The sequence below is a fragment of the Acomys minous genome, assembly GCF_964271855.1.
Source record: "Acomys minous genome assembly, contig: scaffold_27, whole genome shotgun sequence".
NCBI lineage: Eukaryota > Metazoa > Chordata > Mammalia > Rodentia > Muridae > Acomys > Acomys minous.
In genome coordinates, this window is record NW_028182178.1 from 2,938,868 (window position 1) to 2,953,998 (window position 15,131).

Sequence of the window (15,131 nt, forward strand, 5' to 3'; positions counted from 1 at the left end):
ACACTTCTGAGATGCATTTGGGCAACTTTGTCAAAAATGGGTTTTTTGCCTACAGAGACATGCCTATTTGCACAGTAGTACAGACTCTGTGTATGTAACTGGGCTGGATGAAATCAGCATTTCTCTTGCTTCCCTGTGCGTAGGCAAGCTCAGTTTTAGTCACGGTAGCTCCCACAAGTGTCTCCTCAGTGTGTTCCCATTTCTTTAGAAACAGTGTATTTGCTGGGAGAAACGTGCATTACTGTGCGCTTTCACCGTTCAGCAAGTACATGTGGAGAAGCACAGCGCTAGCAGAAACGAACGTTTCTCGACGTTTTCTAACTCGGGGAACAAGTTGCACACTTCTGAGATGCATTTGGGCAACTTTGTCAGAAATGAGTTTTTTGCCTACAGAGACATGCCTATTTGCGCAGTAGTACAGATTCTGAGTTTGTAACTGGGCTTGATGAAATCAGCATTTCTCTTGCTTCCCTGTGCATAGGGAAGCTCAGTTTTAGTCACAGTAGCTCCCACAAGTGTCTCCTCAGTGTGTTCCCATTTCCTTAGAAACAGTGTATTTGCTGGGAGAAAAGTGAATTACTGTGCGCTTTCACCGTTCAGCAAATACATATGTAGAAGCACAGCGCTAGCAGAAACGACCGTTTCTCGACGTTTTCTAACTCAGGGAACAAGTTGCACACTTCTGAGATGCATTTGGGCAACTTTGTCAAAAATGGGTTTTTTGCCTACAGAGACATGCCTATTTGCGCAGTAGTACAGACTCTGTGTATGTAACTGGGCTGGATGAAATCAGCATTTCTCTTGCTTCCCTGTGCGTAGGGAAGCTCAGTTTTAGTCACGGTAGCTCCCACAAGTGTCTCCTCAGTGTGTTCCCATTTCTTTAGAAACAGTGTATTTGCTGGGAGAAACGTGCATTACTGTGCGCTTTCACCGTTCAGCAAGTACATGTGTAGAAGCACAGCGCTAGCAGAAACGAACGTTTCTCGACGTTTTCTAACTCAGGGAACAAGTTGCACACTTCTGAGATGCATTTGGGCAACTTTGTCAGAAATGAGTTTTTTGCCTACAGAGACATGCCTATTTGCGCAGTAGTACAGATTCTGAGTATGTAACTGGGCTTGATGAAATCAGCATTTCTCTTGCTTCCCTGTGCGTAGGGAAGCTCAGTTTTAGTCACAGTAGCTCCCACAAGTGTCTCCTCAGTGTGTTCCCATTTCCTTAGAAACAGTGTATTTGCTGGGAGAAAAGTGCATTACTGTGCGCTTTCACCGTTCAGCAAATACATATGTAGAAGCACAGCTCTAGCAGAAACGACCGTTTCTCGACGTTTTCTAACTCAGGGAACAAGTTGCACACTTCTGAGGTGCATTTGGGCAACTTTGTCAGAAATGAGTTTTTTGCCTACATAGACATGCCTATTTGCGCAGTAGTACAGATTCTGAGTATGTAACTGGGCTTGATGAAATCAGCATTTCTCTTGCTTCCCTGTGCGTAGGGAAGCTCAGTTTTAGTCACAGTAGCTCCCACAAGTGTCTCCTCAGTGTGTCCCATTTCCTTAGAAACAGTGTATTTGCTGGGAGAAAAGTGCAATACTGTGCGCTTTCACCGTTCAGCAAATACATGTGTAGAAGCACAGTGCTAGCAGAAACGAACGTTTCTCGACGTTTTCTAACTCAGGGAACAAGTTGCACACTTCTGAGATGCATTTGGGCAACTTTGTCAGAAATGAGTTTTTTGCCTAAGGAGACATGCCTATTTGCGCAGTAGTACAGATTCTGAGTATGTAACTGGGCTTGATGAAATCAGCATTTCTCTTGCTTCCCTGTGCGTAGGGAAGCTCAGTTTTAGTCACAGTAGCTCCCACAAGTGTCTCCTCAGTGTGTTCCCATTTCCTTAGAAACAGTGTATTTGCTGGGAGAAACGTGCATTACTGTGCGCTTTCACCGTTCAGCAAGTACATGTGTAGAAGCACAGCGCTAGCAGAAACGAACGTTTCTCGACGTTTTCTAACTCAGGGAACAAGTTGCACACTTCTGAGATGCATTTGGGCAACTTTGTCAGAAATGAGTTTTTTGCCTAAAGAGACATGCCTATTTGCGCAGTAGTACAGATTCTGAGTATGTAACTAGGCTTGATGAAATCAGCATTTCTCTTGCTTCCCTGTGCGTAGGGAAGCTCAGTTTTAGTCACAGTAGCTCCCTACAAGTGTCTCCTCAGTGTGTTCCCATTTCCTTAGAAACAGTGTATTTGCTGGGAGAAAAGTGCATTACTGTGCGCTTTCACCGTTCAGCAAATACATGTGTAGAAGCACAGTGCTAGCAGAAACGAATGTTTCTCGACGTTTTCTAACTCAGGGAACAAGTTGCACACTTCTGAGATGCATTTGGGCATCTTTGTCAGAAATGAGTTTTTTGCCTACAGATTCATGCCTATTTGCGCAGTAGTACAGATTCTGAGTATGTAACTGGGCTGGATGAAATCAGCATTTTTCTTGCTTCTCTGTGCGTAGGGAAGCTCAGTTTTAGTCACAGTAGCTCCCACAAGTGTCTCCTCAGTGTGTTCCCATTTCCTTAGAAACAGTGTATTTGCTGGAGAAAAGTGCATTAATGGGCGCTTTCACCGTTCAGCAAATACATGTGTAGAAGCACAGCACTAGCAAAAACGAACGTTTCTCGACGTTTTCTAACTCAGGGAACAAGTTGCACACTTCTGAGATGCATTTGGGCAACTTTGTCAGAAATGAGTTTTTTGCCTACAGAGACATGCCTATTTGCGCAGTAGTACAGATTCTGAGTATGTAACTGGGCTTGATGAAATCAGGATTTCTCTTGCTTCCCTGTGCGTAGGGAAGCTCAGTTTTAGTCACAGTAGCTCCCACAAGTGTGTCCTCAGTGTGTTCCCATTTCCTTAGAAACAGTGTATTTGCTGGGAGAAAAGTGCATTACTGTGCGCTTTCACCGTTCAGCAAATACAAGTGTAGAAGCACAGCGATAGCAGAAACGACCGTTTCTCGACGTTTTCTAACTCAGGGAACAAGTTGCACACTTCTGAGATGCATTTGGGCAACTTTGTCAGAAATGAGTTTTTTGCCTACAGAGACATGCCTATTTGCGCAGTAGTACAGATTCTGAGTTTGTAACTGGGCTTGATGAAATCAGCATTTCTCTTGCTTCCCTGTGCATAGGGAAGCTCAGTTTTAGTCACAGTAGCTCCCACAAGTGTCTCCTCAGTGTGTTCCCATTTCCTTAGAAACAGTGTATTTGCTGGGAGAAAAGTGAATTACTGTGCGCTTTCACCGTTCAGCAAATACATATGTAGAAGCACAGCGCTAACAGAAACGACCGTTTCTCGACGTTTTCTAACTCAGGGAACAAGTTGCACACTTCTGAGATGCATTTGGGCAACTTTGTCAAAAATGGGTTTTTTGCCTACAGAGACATGCCTATTTGCACAGTAGTACAGACTCTGTGTATGTAACTGGGCTGGATGAAATCAGCATTTCTCTTGCTTCCTTGTGCGTAGGGAAGCTCAGTTTTAGTCACGGTAGCTCCCACAAGTGTCTCCTCAGTGTGTTCCCATTTTTTTAGAAACAGTGTATTTGCTGGGAGAAACGTGCATTACTGTGCGCTTTCACCGTTCAGCAAGTACATGTGGAGAAGCACAGCGCTAGCAGAAACGAACGTTTCTCGACGTTTTCTAACTCAGGGAACAAGTTGCACACTTCTGAGATGCATTTGGGCAACTTTGTCAGAAATGAGTTTTTTGCCTACAGAGACATGCCTATTTGCGCAGTAGTACAGATTCTGAGTTTGTAACTGGGCTTGATGAAATCAGCATTTCTCTTGCTTCCCTGTGCATAGGGAAGCTCAGTTTTAGTCACAGTAGCTCCCACAAGTGTCTCCTCAGTGTGTTCCCATTTCCTTAGAAACAGTGTATTTGCTGGGAGAAAAGTGAATTACTGTGCGCTTTCACCGTTCAGCAAATACATATGTAGAAGCACAGCGCTAGCAGAAACGACCGTTTCTCGACGTTTTCTAACTCAGGGAACAAGTTGCACACTTCTGAGATGCATTTGGGCAACTTTGTCAAAAATGGGTTTTTTGCCTACAGAGACATGCCTATTTGCGCAGTAGTACAGACTCTGTGTATGTAACTGGGCTGGATGAAATCAGCATTTCTCTTGCTTCCCTGTGCGTAGGGAAGCTCAGTTTTAGTCACGGTAGCTCCCACAAGTGTCTCCTCAGTGTGTTCCCATTTCTTTAGAAACAGTGTATTTGCTGGGAGAAACGTGCATTACTGTGCGCTTTCACCGTTCAGCAAGTACATGTGTAGAAGCACAGCGCTAGCAGAAACGAACGTTTCTCGACGTTTTCTAACTCAGGGAACAAGTTGCACACTTCTGAGATGCATTTGGGCAACTTTGTCAGAAATGAGTTTTTTGCCTACAGAGACATGCCTATTTGCGCAGTAGTACAGATTCTGAGTATGTAACTGGGCTTGATGAAATCAGCATTTCTCTTGCTTCCCTGTGCGTAGGGAAGCTCAGTTTTAGTCACAGTAGCTCCCACAAGTGTCTCCTCAGTGTGTTCCCATTTCTTTAGAAACAGTGTATTTGCTGGGAGAAAAGTGCATTACTGTGCGCTTTCACCGTTCAGCAAATACATATGTAGAAGCACAGCGCTAGCAGAAACGAACGTTTCTCGACGTTTTCTAACTCAGGGAACAAGTTGCACACTTCTGAGGTGCATTTGGGCAACTTTGTCAGAAATGAGTTTTTTGCCTACAGAGACATGCCTATTTGCGCAGTAGTACAGATTCTGAGTATGTAACTGGGCTTGATGAAATCAGCATTTCTCTTGCTTCCCTGTGCGTAGGGAAGCTCAGTTTTAGTCACAGTAGCTCCCACAAGTGTCTCCTCAGTGTGTTCCCATTTCCTTAGAAACAGTGTATTTGCTGGGAGAAAAGTGCATTACTGTGCGCTTTCACCGTTCAGCAAATACATATGTAGAAGCACAGCGCTAGCAGAAACGACCGTTTCTCGACGTTTTCTAACTCAGGGAACAAGTTGCACACTTCTGAGGTGCATTTGGGCAACTTTGTCAGAAATGAGTTTTTTGCCTACATAGACATGCCTATTTGCGCAGTAGAACAGATTCTGAGTATGTAACTGGGCTTGATGAAATCAGCATTTCTCTTGCTTCCCTGTGCGTAGGGAAGCTCAGTTTTAGTCACAGTAGCTCCCACAAGTGTCTCCTCAGTGTGTCCCATTTCCTTAGAAACAGTGTATTTGCTGGGAGAAAAGTGCAATACTGTGCGCTTTCACCGTTCAGCAAATACATGTGTAGAAGCACAGTGCTAGCAGAAACGAACGTTTCTCGACGTTTTCTAACTCAGGGAACAAGTTGCACACTTCTGAGATGCATTTGGGCAACTTTGTCAGAAATGAGTTTTTTGCCTACAGAGACATGCCTATTTGCGCAGTAGTACAGATTCTGAGTATGTAACTGGGCTTGATGAAATCAGCATTTCTCTTGCTTCCCTGTGCGTAGGGAAGCTCAGTTTTAGTCACAGTAGCTCCCACAAGTGTCTCCTCAGTGTGTTCCCATTTCCTTAGAAACAGTGTATTTGCTGGGAGAAAAGTGCATTACTGTGCGCTTTCACCGTTCAGCAAATACATGTGTAGAAGCACAGCGATAGCAGAAACGACCGTTTCTCGACGTTTTCTAACTCAGGGAACAAGTTGCACACTTCTGAGATGCATTTGGGCAACTTTGTCAGAAATGAGTTTTTTGCCTACAGAGACATGCCTATTTGCGCAGTAGTACAGATTCTGAGTTTGTAACTGGGCTTGATGAAATCAGCATTTCTCTTGCTTCCCTGTGCATAGGGAAGCTCAGTTTTAGTCACAGTAGCTCCCACAAGTGTCTCCTCAGTGTGTTCCCATTTCCTTAGAAACAGTGTATTTGCTGGGAGAAAAGTGAATTACTGTGCGCATTCACCGTTCAGCAAATACATATGTAGAAGCACAGCGCTAGCAGAAACGACCGTTTCTCGACGTTTTCTAACTCAGGGAACAAGTTGCACACTTCTGAGATGCATTTGGGCAACTTTGTCAAAAATGGGTTTTTTGCCTACAGAGACATGCCTATTTGCGCAGTAGTACAGACTCTGAGTATGTAACTGGGCTGGATGAAATCAGCATTTCTCTTGCTTCCCTGTGCGTAGGGAAGCTCAGTTTGAGTCACGGTAGCTCCCACAAGTGTCTCCTCAGTGTGTTCCCATTTCTTTAGAAACAGTGTATTTGCTGGGAGAAACGTGCATTACTGTGCGCTTTCACCGTTCAGCAAGTACATGTGTAGAACCACAGCGCTAGCAGAAACGAACGTTTCTCGACGTTTTCTAACTCAGGGAACAAGTTGCACACTTCTGAGATGCATTTGGGCAACTTTGTCAGAAATGAGTTTTTTGCCTAAAGAGACATGCCTATTTGCGCAGTAGTACAGATTCTGAGTATGTAACTGGGCTTGATGAAATCAGCATTTCTCTTGCTTCCCTGTGCGTAGGGAAGCTCAGTTTTAGTCACAGTAGCTCCCACAAGTGTCTCCTCAGTGTGTTCCCATTTCTTTAGAAACAGTGTATTTGCTGGGAGAAAAGTGCATTACTGTGCGCTTTCACCGTTCAGCAAATACATATGTAGAAGCACAGCGCTAGCAGAAACGAACGTTTCTCGACGTTTTCTAACTCAGGGAACAAGTTGCACACTTCTGAGGTGCATTTGGGCAACTTTGTCAGAAATGAGTTTTTTGCCTACAGAGACATGCCTATTTGCGCAGTAGTACAGATTCTGAGTATGTAACTGGGCTTGATGAAATCAGCATTTCTCTTGCTTCCCTGTGCGTAGGGAAGCTCAGTTTTAGTCACAGTAGCTCCCACAAGTGTCTCCTCAGTGTGTTCCCATTTCCTTAGAAACAGTGTATTTGCTGGGAGAAAAGTGCATTACTGTGCGCTTTCACCGTTCAGCAAATACATATGTAGAAGCACAGCGCTAGCAGAAACGACCGTTTCTCGACGTTTTCTAACTCAGGGAACAAGTTGCACACTTCTGAGGTGCATTTGGGCAACTTTGTCAGAAATGAGTTTTTTGCCTACAGAGACATGCCTATTTGCGCAGTAGTACAGATTCTGAGTATGTAACTGGGCTTGATGAAATCAGCATTTCTCTTGCTTCCCTGTGCGTAGGGAAGCTCAGTTTTAGTCACAGTAGCTCCCACAAGTGTCTCCTCAGTGTGTCCCATTTCCTTAGAAACAGTGTATTTGCTGGGAGAAAAGTGCAATACTGTGCGCTTTCACCGTTCAGCAAATACATGTGTAGAAGCACAGTGCTAGCAGAAACGAACGTTTCTCGACGTTTTCTAACTCAGGGAACAAGTTGCACACTTCTGAGATGCATTTGGGCAACTTTGTCAGAAATGAGTTTTTTGCCTACAGAGACATGCCTATTTGCGCAGTAGTACAGATTCTGAGTATGTAAACTGGGCTTGATGAAATCAGCATTTCTCTTGCTTCCCTGTGCGTAGGGAAGCTCAGTTTTAGTCACAGTAGCTCCCACAAGTGTCTCCTCAGTGTGTTCCCATTTCCTTAGAAACAGTGTATTTGCTGGGAGAAAAGTGCATTACTGTGCGCTTTCACCGTTCAGCAAATACATGTGTAGAAGCACAGTGCTAGCAGAAACGAACGTTTCTCGACGTTTTCTAACTCAGGGAACAAGTTGCACACTTCTGAGATGCATTTGGGCATCTTTGTCAGAAATGAGTTTTTTGCCTACAGAGACATGCCTATTTGCGCAGTAGTACAGATTCTGAGTATGTAACTGGGCTTGATGAAATCATCATTTCTCTTGCTTCCCTGTGCGTAGGGAAGCTCAGTTTTAGTCCCAGTAGCTCCCACAAGTGTCTCCTCAGTGTGTTCCCATTTCCTTAGAAACAGTGTATTTGCTGGGAGAAAAGTGCATTACTGTGCGCTTTCACCGTTCAGCAAATACATGTGTAGAAGCACAGCGCTAGCAGATACGACCGTTTCTCGACGTTTTCTAACTCAGGGAACAAGTTGCACACTTCTGAGATGCATTTGGGCAACTTTGTCAGAAATGAGTTTTTTGCCTACAGATTCATGCCTATTTGCGCAGTAGTACAGATTCTGAGTATGTAACTGGGCTTGATGAAATCAGCATTTCTCTTGCTTCCCTGTGCGTAGGGAAGCTCAGTTTTAGTCACAGTAGCTCCCACAAGTGTCTCCTCAGTGTGTTCCCATTTCCTTAGAAACAGTGTATTTGCTGGGAGAAAAGTGCATTACTGTGCGCTTTCACCGTTCAGCAAATACGTGTGTAGAAGCACAGCGTTAGCAGATATGACCGTTTCTCGACGTTTTCTAACTCAGGGAACAAGTTGCACACTTCTGAGATGCATTTGGGCAACTTTGTCAGAAATGAGTTTTTTGCCTACAGAGACATGCCTATTTGCGCAGTAGTACAGATTCTGAGTATGTAACTGGGCTTGATGAAATCAGCATTTCTCTTGCTTCCCTGTGCGTAGGGAAGCTCAGTTTTAGTCACAGTAGCTCCCACAAGTGTCTCCTCAGTGTGTTCCCATTTCCTTAGAAACAGTGTATTTGCTGGGAGAAAAGTGCATTAATGGGCGCTTTCACCGTTCAGCAAATACGTGTGTAGAAGCACAGCGTTAGCAGATATGACCGTTTCTCGACGTTTTCTAACTCAGGGAACAAGTTGCACACTTCTGAGATGCATTTGGGCAACTTTGTCAGAAATTAGTTTTTTGCCTACAGAGACATGCCTATTTGCGCAGTAGTACAGATTCTGAGTATGTAACTCGGCTTGATGAAATCAGCATTTCTCTTGCTTCCCTGTGCGTAGGGAAGCTCAGATTTAGTCACAGTAGCTCCCACAAGTGTCTCCTCTGTGTGTTCCCATTTCCTTAGAAACAGTGTATTTGCTGGGAGAAAAGTGCATTACTGTGCGCTTTCACCGTTCAGCAACTACATGTGTAGAAGCACAGCACTAGCAGAAACAAACGTTTCTCGACGTTTTCTAACTCATGGAACAAGTTGCACACTTCTGAGATGCATTTGGGCAACTTTGTCAGTAATGAGTTTTTTGCCTAATGAGACATGCCTATTTCTGCAGTAGTACAGATTCTGAGTATGTAACTGGGCTTGATGAAATCAGCATTTCTCTTGCTTCCCTGTGCGTAGGGAAGCTCAGTTTTAGTCACAGTAGCTCCCACAAGTGTCTCCTCAGTGTGTTCCCATTTCCTTAGAAACAGTGTATTTGCTGGGAGAAAAGTGCATTACTGTGCGCTTTCACCGTTCAGCAAATACATGTGTAGAAGCACAGCGCTAGCAGAAACGAACGTTTCCTGACGTTTTCTAACTCAGGGAACAAGTTGCACACTTCTGAGATGCATTTGGGCAACTTTGTCAGAAATGAGTTTTTTGCCTACAGAGACATGCCTATTTGCGCAGTAGTACAGATTCTGAGTATGTAACTGGGCTTGATGAAATCTGCATTTCTCTTGCTTCCCTGTGCGTAGGGAAGCTCAGTTTTAGTCACAGTAGCTCCCACAAGTGTCTCCTCAGTGTGTTCCCATTTCCTTAGAAACAGTGTATTTGCTGGGAGAAAAGTGCATTACTGTGCTCTTTCACCGTTCAGCAAATACATGTGTAGAAGCACAGCGCTAGCAGAAACGAACGTTTCTCGACATTTTCTAACTAAGGGAACAAGTTGCACACTTCTGAGATGCATTTGGGCAACTTTGTCAGAAATGAGTTTTTTGCCTACAGAGACATGCCTATTTGCGCAGTAGTCCAGATTCTGAGTATGTAACTGGGCTTGATGAAATCAGCATTTCTCTTGCTTCCCTGTGCGTAGGAAAGCTCAGTTTTAGTCACAGTAGCTCCCAAAAGTGTCTCCTCAGTGTGTTACCATTTCCTTAGAAACAGTGTATTTGCTGGGAGAAAAGTGCAATACTGTGCGCTTTCACCGTTCAGCAAATACATGTGTAGAAGAACAGCGCTAGCAGAATCGAACGTTTCTCGACGTTTTCTAACTCAGGGAACAAGTTGCACACTTCTGAGATGCATTTGGCAACTTTGTCAGAAATGAGTTTTTTGCCTACAGAGACATGCCTATTTGCCAGTAGTACAGATTCTGAGTATGTAACTGGGCTGGATGAAATCAGCATTTCTTTTGCTTCCCTGTGCGTAGGGAAGCTCACTTTTAGTCACAGTAGCTCCCACAAGTGTCTCCTCAGTGTGTTCCCATTTCCTTAGAAACAGTGTATTTGCTGGGAGAAAAGTGCATTACTGTGCGCTTTCACCGTTCAGCAAATACATGTGTAGAAGCACAGTGCTAGCAGAAACGAACGTTTCTCGACGTTTTCTAACTCAGGGAACAAGTTGCACACTTCTGAGATGCATTTGGGCATCTTTGTCAGAAATGAGTTTTTTGCCTACAGAGACATGCCTATTTGCGCAGTAGTACAGATTCTGAGTATGTAACTGGGCTTGATGAAATCAGCATTTCTCTTGCTTCCCTGTGCGTAGGGAAGCTCAGTTTTAGTCCCAGTAGCTCCCACAAGTGTCTCCTCAGTGTGTTCCCATTTCCTTAGAAACAGTGTATTTGCTGGGAGAAAAGTGCATTACTGTGCGCTTTCACCGTTCAGCAAATACATGTGTAGAAGCACAGCGCTAGCAGATACGACCGTTTCTCGACGTTTTCTAACTCAGGGAACAAGTTGCACACTTCTGAGATGCATTTGGGCATCTTTGTCAGAAATGAGTTTTTTGCCTACAGATTCATGCCTATTTGCGCAGTAGTATAGATTCTGAGTATGTAACTGGGCTTGATGAAATCAGCATTTCTCTTGCTTCCCTGTGCGTAGGGAAGCTCAGTTTTAGTCACAGTAGCTCCCACAAGTGTCTCCTCAGTGTGTTCCCATTTCCTTAGAAACAGTGTATTTGCTGGGAGAAAAGTGCATTACTGTGCGCTTTCACCGTTCAGCAAATACATGTGTAGAAGCACAGTGCTAGCAGAAACGAACGTTTCTCGACGTTTTCTAACTCAGGGAACAAGTTGCACACTTCTGAGATGCATTTGGGCATCTTTGTCAGAAATGAGTTTTTTGCCTACAGAGACATGCCTATTTGCGCAGTAGTACAGATTCTGAGTATGTAACTGGGCTTAATGAAATCAGCATTTCTCTTGCTTCCCTGTGCGTAGGGAAGCTCAGTTTTAGTCCCAGTAGCTCCCACAAGTGTCTCCTCAGTGTGTTCCCATTTCCTTAGAAACAGTGTATTTGCTGGGAGAAAAGTGCATTACTGTGCGCTTTCACCGTTCAGCAAATACATGTGTAGAAGCACAGCGCTAGCAGATACGACCGTTTCTCGACGTTTTCTAACTCAGGGAACAAGTTGCACACTTCTGAGATGCATTTGGGCAACTTTGTCAGAAATGAGTTTTTTGCCTACAGATTCATGCCTATTTGCGCAGTAGTATAGATTCTGAGTATGTAACTGGGCTTGATGAAATCAGCATTTCTCTTGCTTCCCTGTGCGTAGGGAAGCTCAGTTTTAGTCACAGTAGCTCCCACAAGTGTCTCCTCAGTGTGTTCCCATTTCCTAAGAAATAGTGTATTTGCTGGGAGAAAAATGCATTACTGTGGGCTTTCACTGTTCAGCAAATACATGTGTAGAAGCACAGCACTAGCAGAAACGAACGTTTCTCGACGTTTTCTAACTCAGGGAACAAGTTGCACACTTCTGAGATGCATTTGGGCAACTTTGTGAGAAATGAGTTTTTTGCCTAAAGAGACATGCCTATTTGCGCAGTAGTACAGATTCTGAGTATGTAACTCGGTTTGATGAAATCATCATTTCTCTTACTTCCCTGTGCGTAGGGAAGCTCAGTTTTAGTCACAGTAGCTCCCACAAGTGTCTCCTCAGTGTGTTCCCATTTCCTTAGAATCAGTGTATTTCCTGGGAGAAAAGTGCATTACTGTGCGCTTTCACCGTTCAGCAAATACATGTGTAGAAGCACAGCGCTAGCAGAAACGACCGTTTCTCGACGTTTTCTAACTCAGGGAACAAGTTGCACACTTCTGAGATTCATTTGGGCAACTTTGTCAGAAATGAGTTTTTTGCCTACAGAGACATGCCTATTTGCGCAGTAGTACAGATTCTGAGTATGTAACTGGGCTTGATGAAATCAGCATTTCTCTTGCTTCGCTGTGCGTAGGGAAGCTCAGTTTTAATCACAGTAGCTCCCACAAGTGTTTCCTCAGTGTGTTCCCATTTCCTTAGAAACCGTGTATTTGCTGGGAGAAAAGTGCATTACTGTGCGCTTTCACCGTTCAGCAAATACATGTGTAGAAGCACAACGCTAGCAGAAACGATCGTTCCTCCACGTTTTCTAACTCAGGGAACAAGTTGCACACTTCTGAGATGCATTTGGGCAACTTTGTCAGAAATGAGTTTTTTGCCTACAGAGACATGCCTATTTGTGCAGTAGTACAGATTCTGAGTATGTAACTGGGCTTGATGAAATCAGCATTTCTCTTGCTTCCCTGTGCGTAGGGAAGCTCAGTTTTAGTCACAGTAGCTCCCACAAGTGTCTCCTCAGTGTGTTCCCATTTCCTTAGAAACAGTGTATTTGCTGGGAGAAAAGTGCATTACTGTGCGCTTTCACCGTTCAGCAAATACATGTGTAGAAGCACAGCGCTAGCAGATACGACCGTTTCTCGACGTTTTCTAACTCAGGGAACAAGTTGCACACTTCTGAGATGCATTTGGGCAACTTTGACAGAAATGAGTTTTTTGCCTACAGAGACATGCCTATTTGCGCAGTAGTACAGATTCTGAGTATGTAACTGGGCTTGATGAAATCAGCATTTCTCTTGCTTCCCTGTGCGTAGGGAAGCTCAGTTTTAGTCACAGTAGCTCCCACAAGTGTCTCCTCAGTGTGTTCCCATTTCCTTAGAAACAGTGTTTTTGCTGGGAGAAAAGTGCATTACTGTGCGCTTTCACCGTTCAGCAAATACATGTGTAGAAGCACAGCGCTAGCAGAAACGACCGTTTCTCGACGTTTTCTAACTCAGGGAACAAGTTGCACGCTTCTGAGATGCATTTGTGAAACTTTGTCAGAAATGAGTTTTTTGCCTACAGATTCATGCCTATTTGCGCAGTAGTACAGATTCTGAGTATGTAACTGGGCTTGATGAAATCAGCATTTCTCTTGCTTCCCTGTGTGTAGGGAAGCTCAGTTTTAGTCACAGTAGCTCCCACAAGTGTCTCCTCAGTGTGTTCCCATTTCCTTAGAAACAGTGTATTTGCTGGGAGAAAAGTGCATTACTGTGCGCTTTCACCGTTCAGCAAATACATGTGAAGAAGCACAGCGCTAGCAGAAACGACCGTTTCTCAACGTTTTCTAACTCAGGGAACAAGTTGCACACTACTGAGATTCATTTGGGCAACTTTGTCAGAAATGAGTTTTTTGCCTACAGAGACATGCCTATTTGCGCAGTAGTACAGATTCTGAGTATGTAACTGGGCTTGATGAAATCAGCATTTCTCTTGCTTCCCTGTGCGTAGGGAAGCTCAGTTTTAGTCACAGTAGCTCCCACAAGTGTCTCCTCAGTGTGTTCCCATTTCCTTAGAAACAGTGTATTTGCTGGGAGAAAAGTGCATTACTGTGCGCTTTCACCGTTCAGCAAATACATGTGTAGAAGCACAGCGCTAGCAGAAACGACCGTTTCTCGACGTTTTCTAACTCAGGGAACAAGTTGCACACTTCTGAGGTGCAGTTGGGCAACTTTGTCAGAAATGAGTTTTTTGCCTACAGAGACATGCCTATTTACGCAGTAGTACAGATTCTGAGTATGTAACTGGGCTTGATGAAATAAGCATTTCTCTTGCTTCCCTGTGCGTAGGGAAGCTCAGTTTTAGTCACAGTAGCTCCCACAAGTGTCTCCTCAGTGTCTTCCCATTTCCTTAGAAACAGTGTATTTGCTGGGAGAAAAGTGCATTACTGTGCGCTTTCACCGTTCAGCAAATACAGGTGTAGAAGCACAGCGCTAGCAGAAACGAACGTTTCTCGACGTTTTCTAACTCAGGGAACAAGTTGCACACTTCTGAGATGCATTTGGGCAACTTTGTCAGAAATGAGTTTTTGCCTACAGAGACATGCCTATTTGCGCAGTAGTACAGATTCTGAGTATGTAACTGGGCTTGATGAAATCAGCATTTCTCTTGCTTCCCTGTGAGTAGGGAAGCTCAGTTTTAGTCACAGTAGCTCCCACAAGTGTCTCCTCAGTGTGTTCCCATTTCCTTAGAAACAGTGTATTTGCTGGGAGAAAAGTGCATTACTGTGCGCTTTCACCGTTCAGCAAATACATGTGTAGAAGCACAGCGCTAGCAGAAACGACCGTTTCTCGACGTTTTCTAACTCAGAGAACAAGTTGCACACTTCTGAGATGCATTTGGGCAACTTTGTCAGAAATGAGTTTTTGCCTACAGAGACATGCCTATTTGCGCAGTAGTACAGATTCTGAGTATGTAACTGGGCTTGATGAAATCAGCATTTCTCTTGCTTCCCTGTGCGTAGGGAAGCTCAGTTTTAGTCACAGTAGCTCCCACAAGTGTCTCCTCAGTGTGTTCCCATTTCCTTAGAAACAGTGTATTTGCTGGGAGAAAAGTGCATTACTGTGCGCTTTCACCGTTCAGCAAATACATATGTAGAAGCACAGCGCTAGCAGAAACGACCGTTTCTCGACGTTTTCTAACTCAGGGAACAAGTTGCACACTTCTGAGGTGCATTTGGGCAACTTTGTCAGAAATGAGTTTTTTGCCTACAGAGACATGCCTATTTGCGCAGTAGTACAGATTCTGAGTATGTAACTGGGCTTGATGAAATCAGCATTTCTCTTGCTTCCCTGTGCGTAGGGAAGCTCAGTTTTAGTCACAGTAGCTCCCACAAGTGTCTCCTCAGTGTGTCCCATTTCCTTAGAAACAGTGTATTTGCTGGGAGAAAAGTGCAATACTGTGCGCTTTCACCGTTCAGCAAA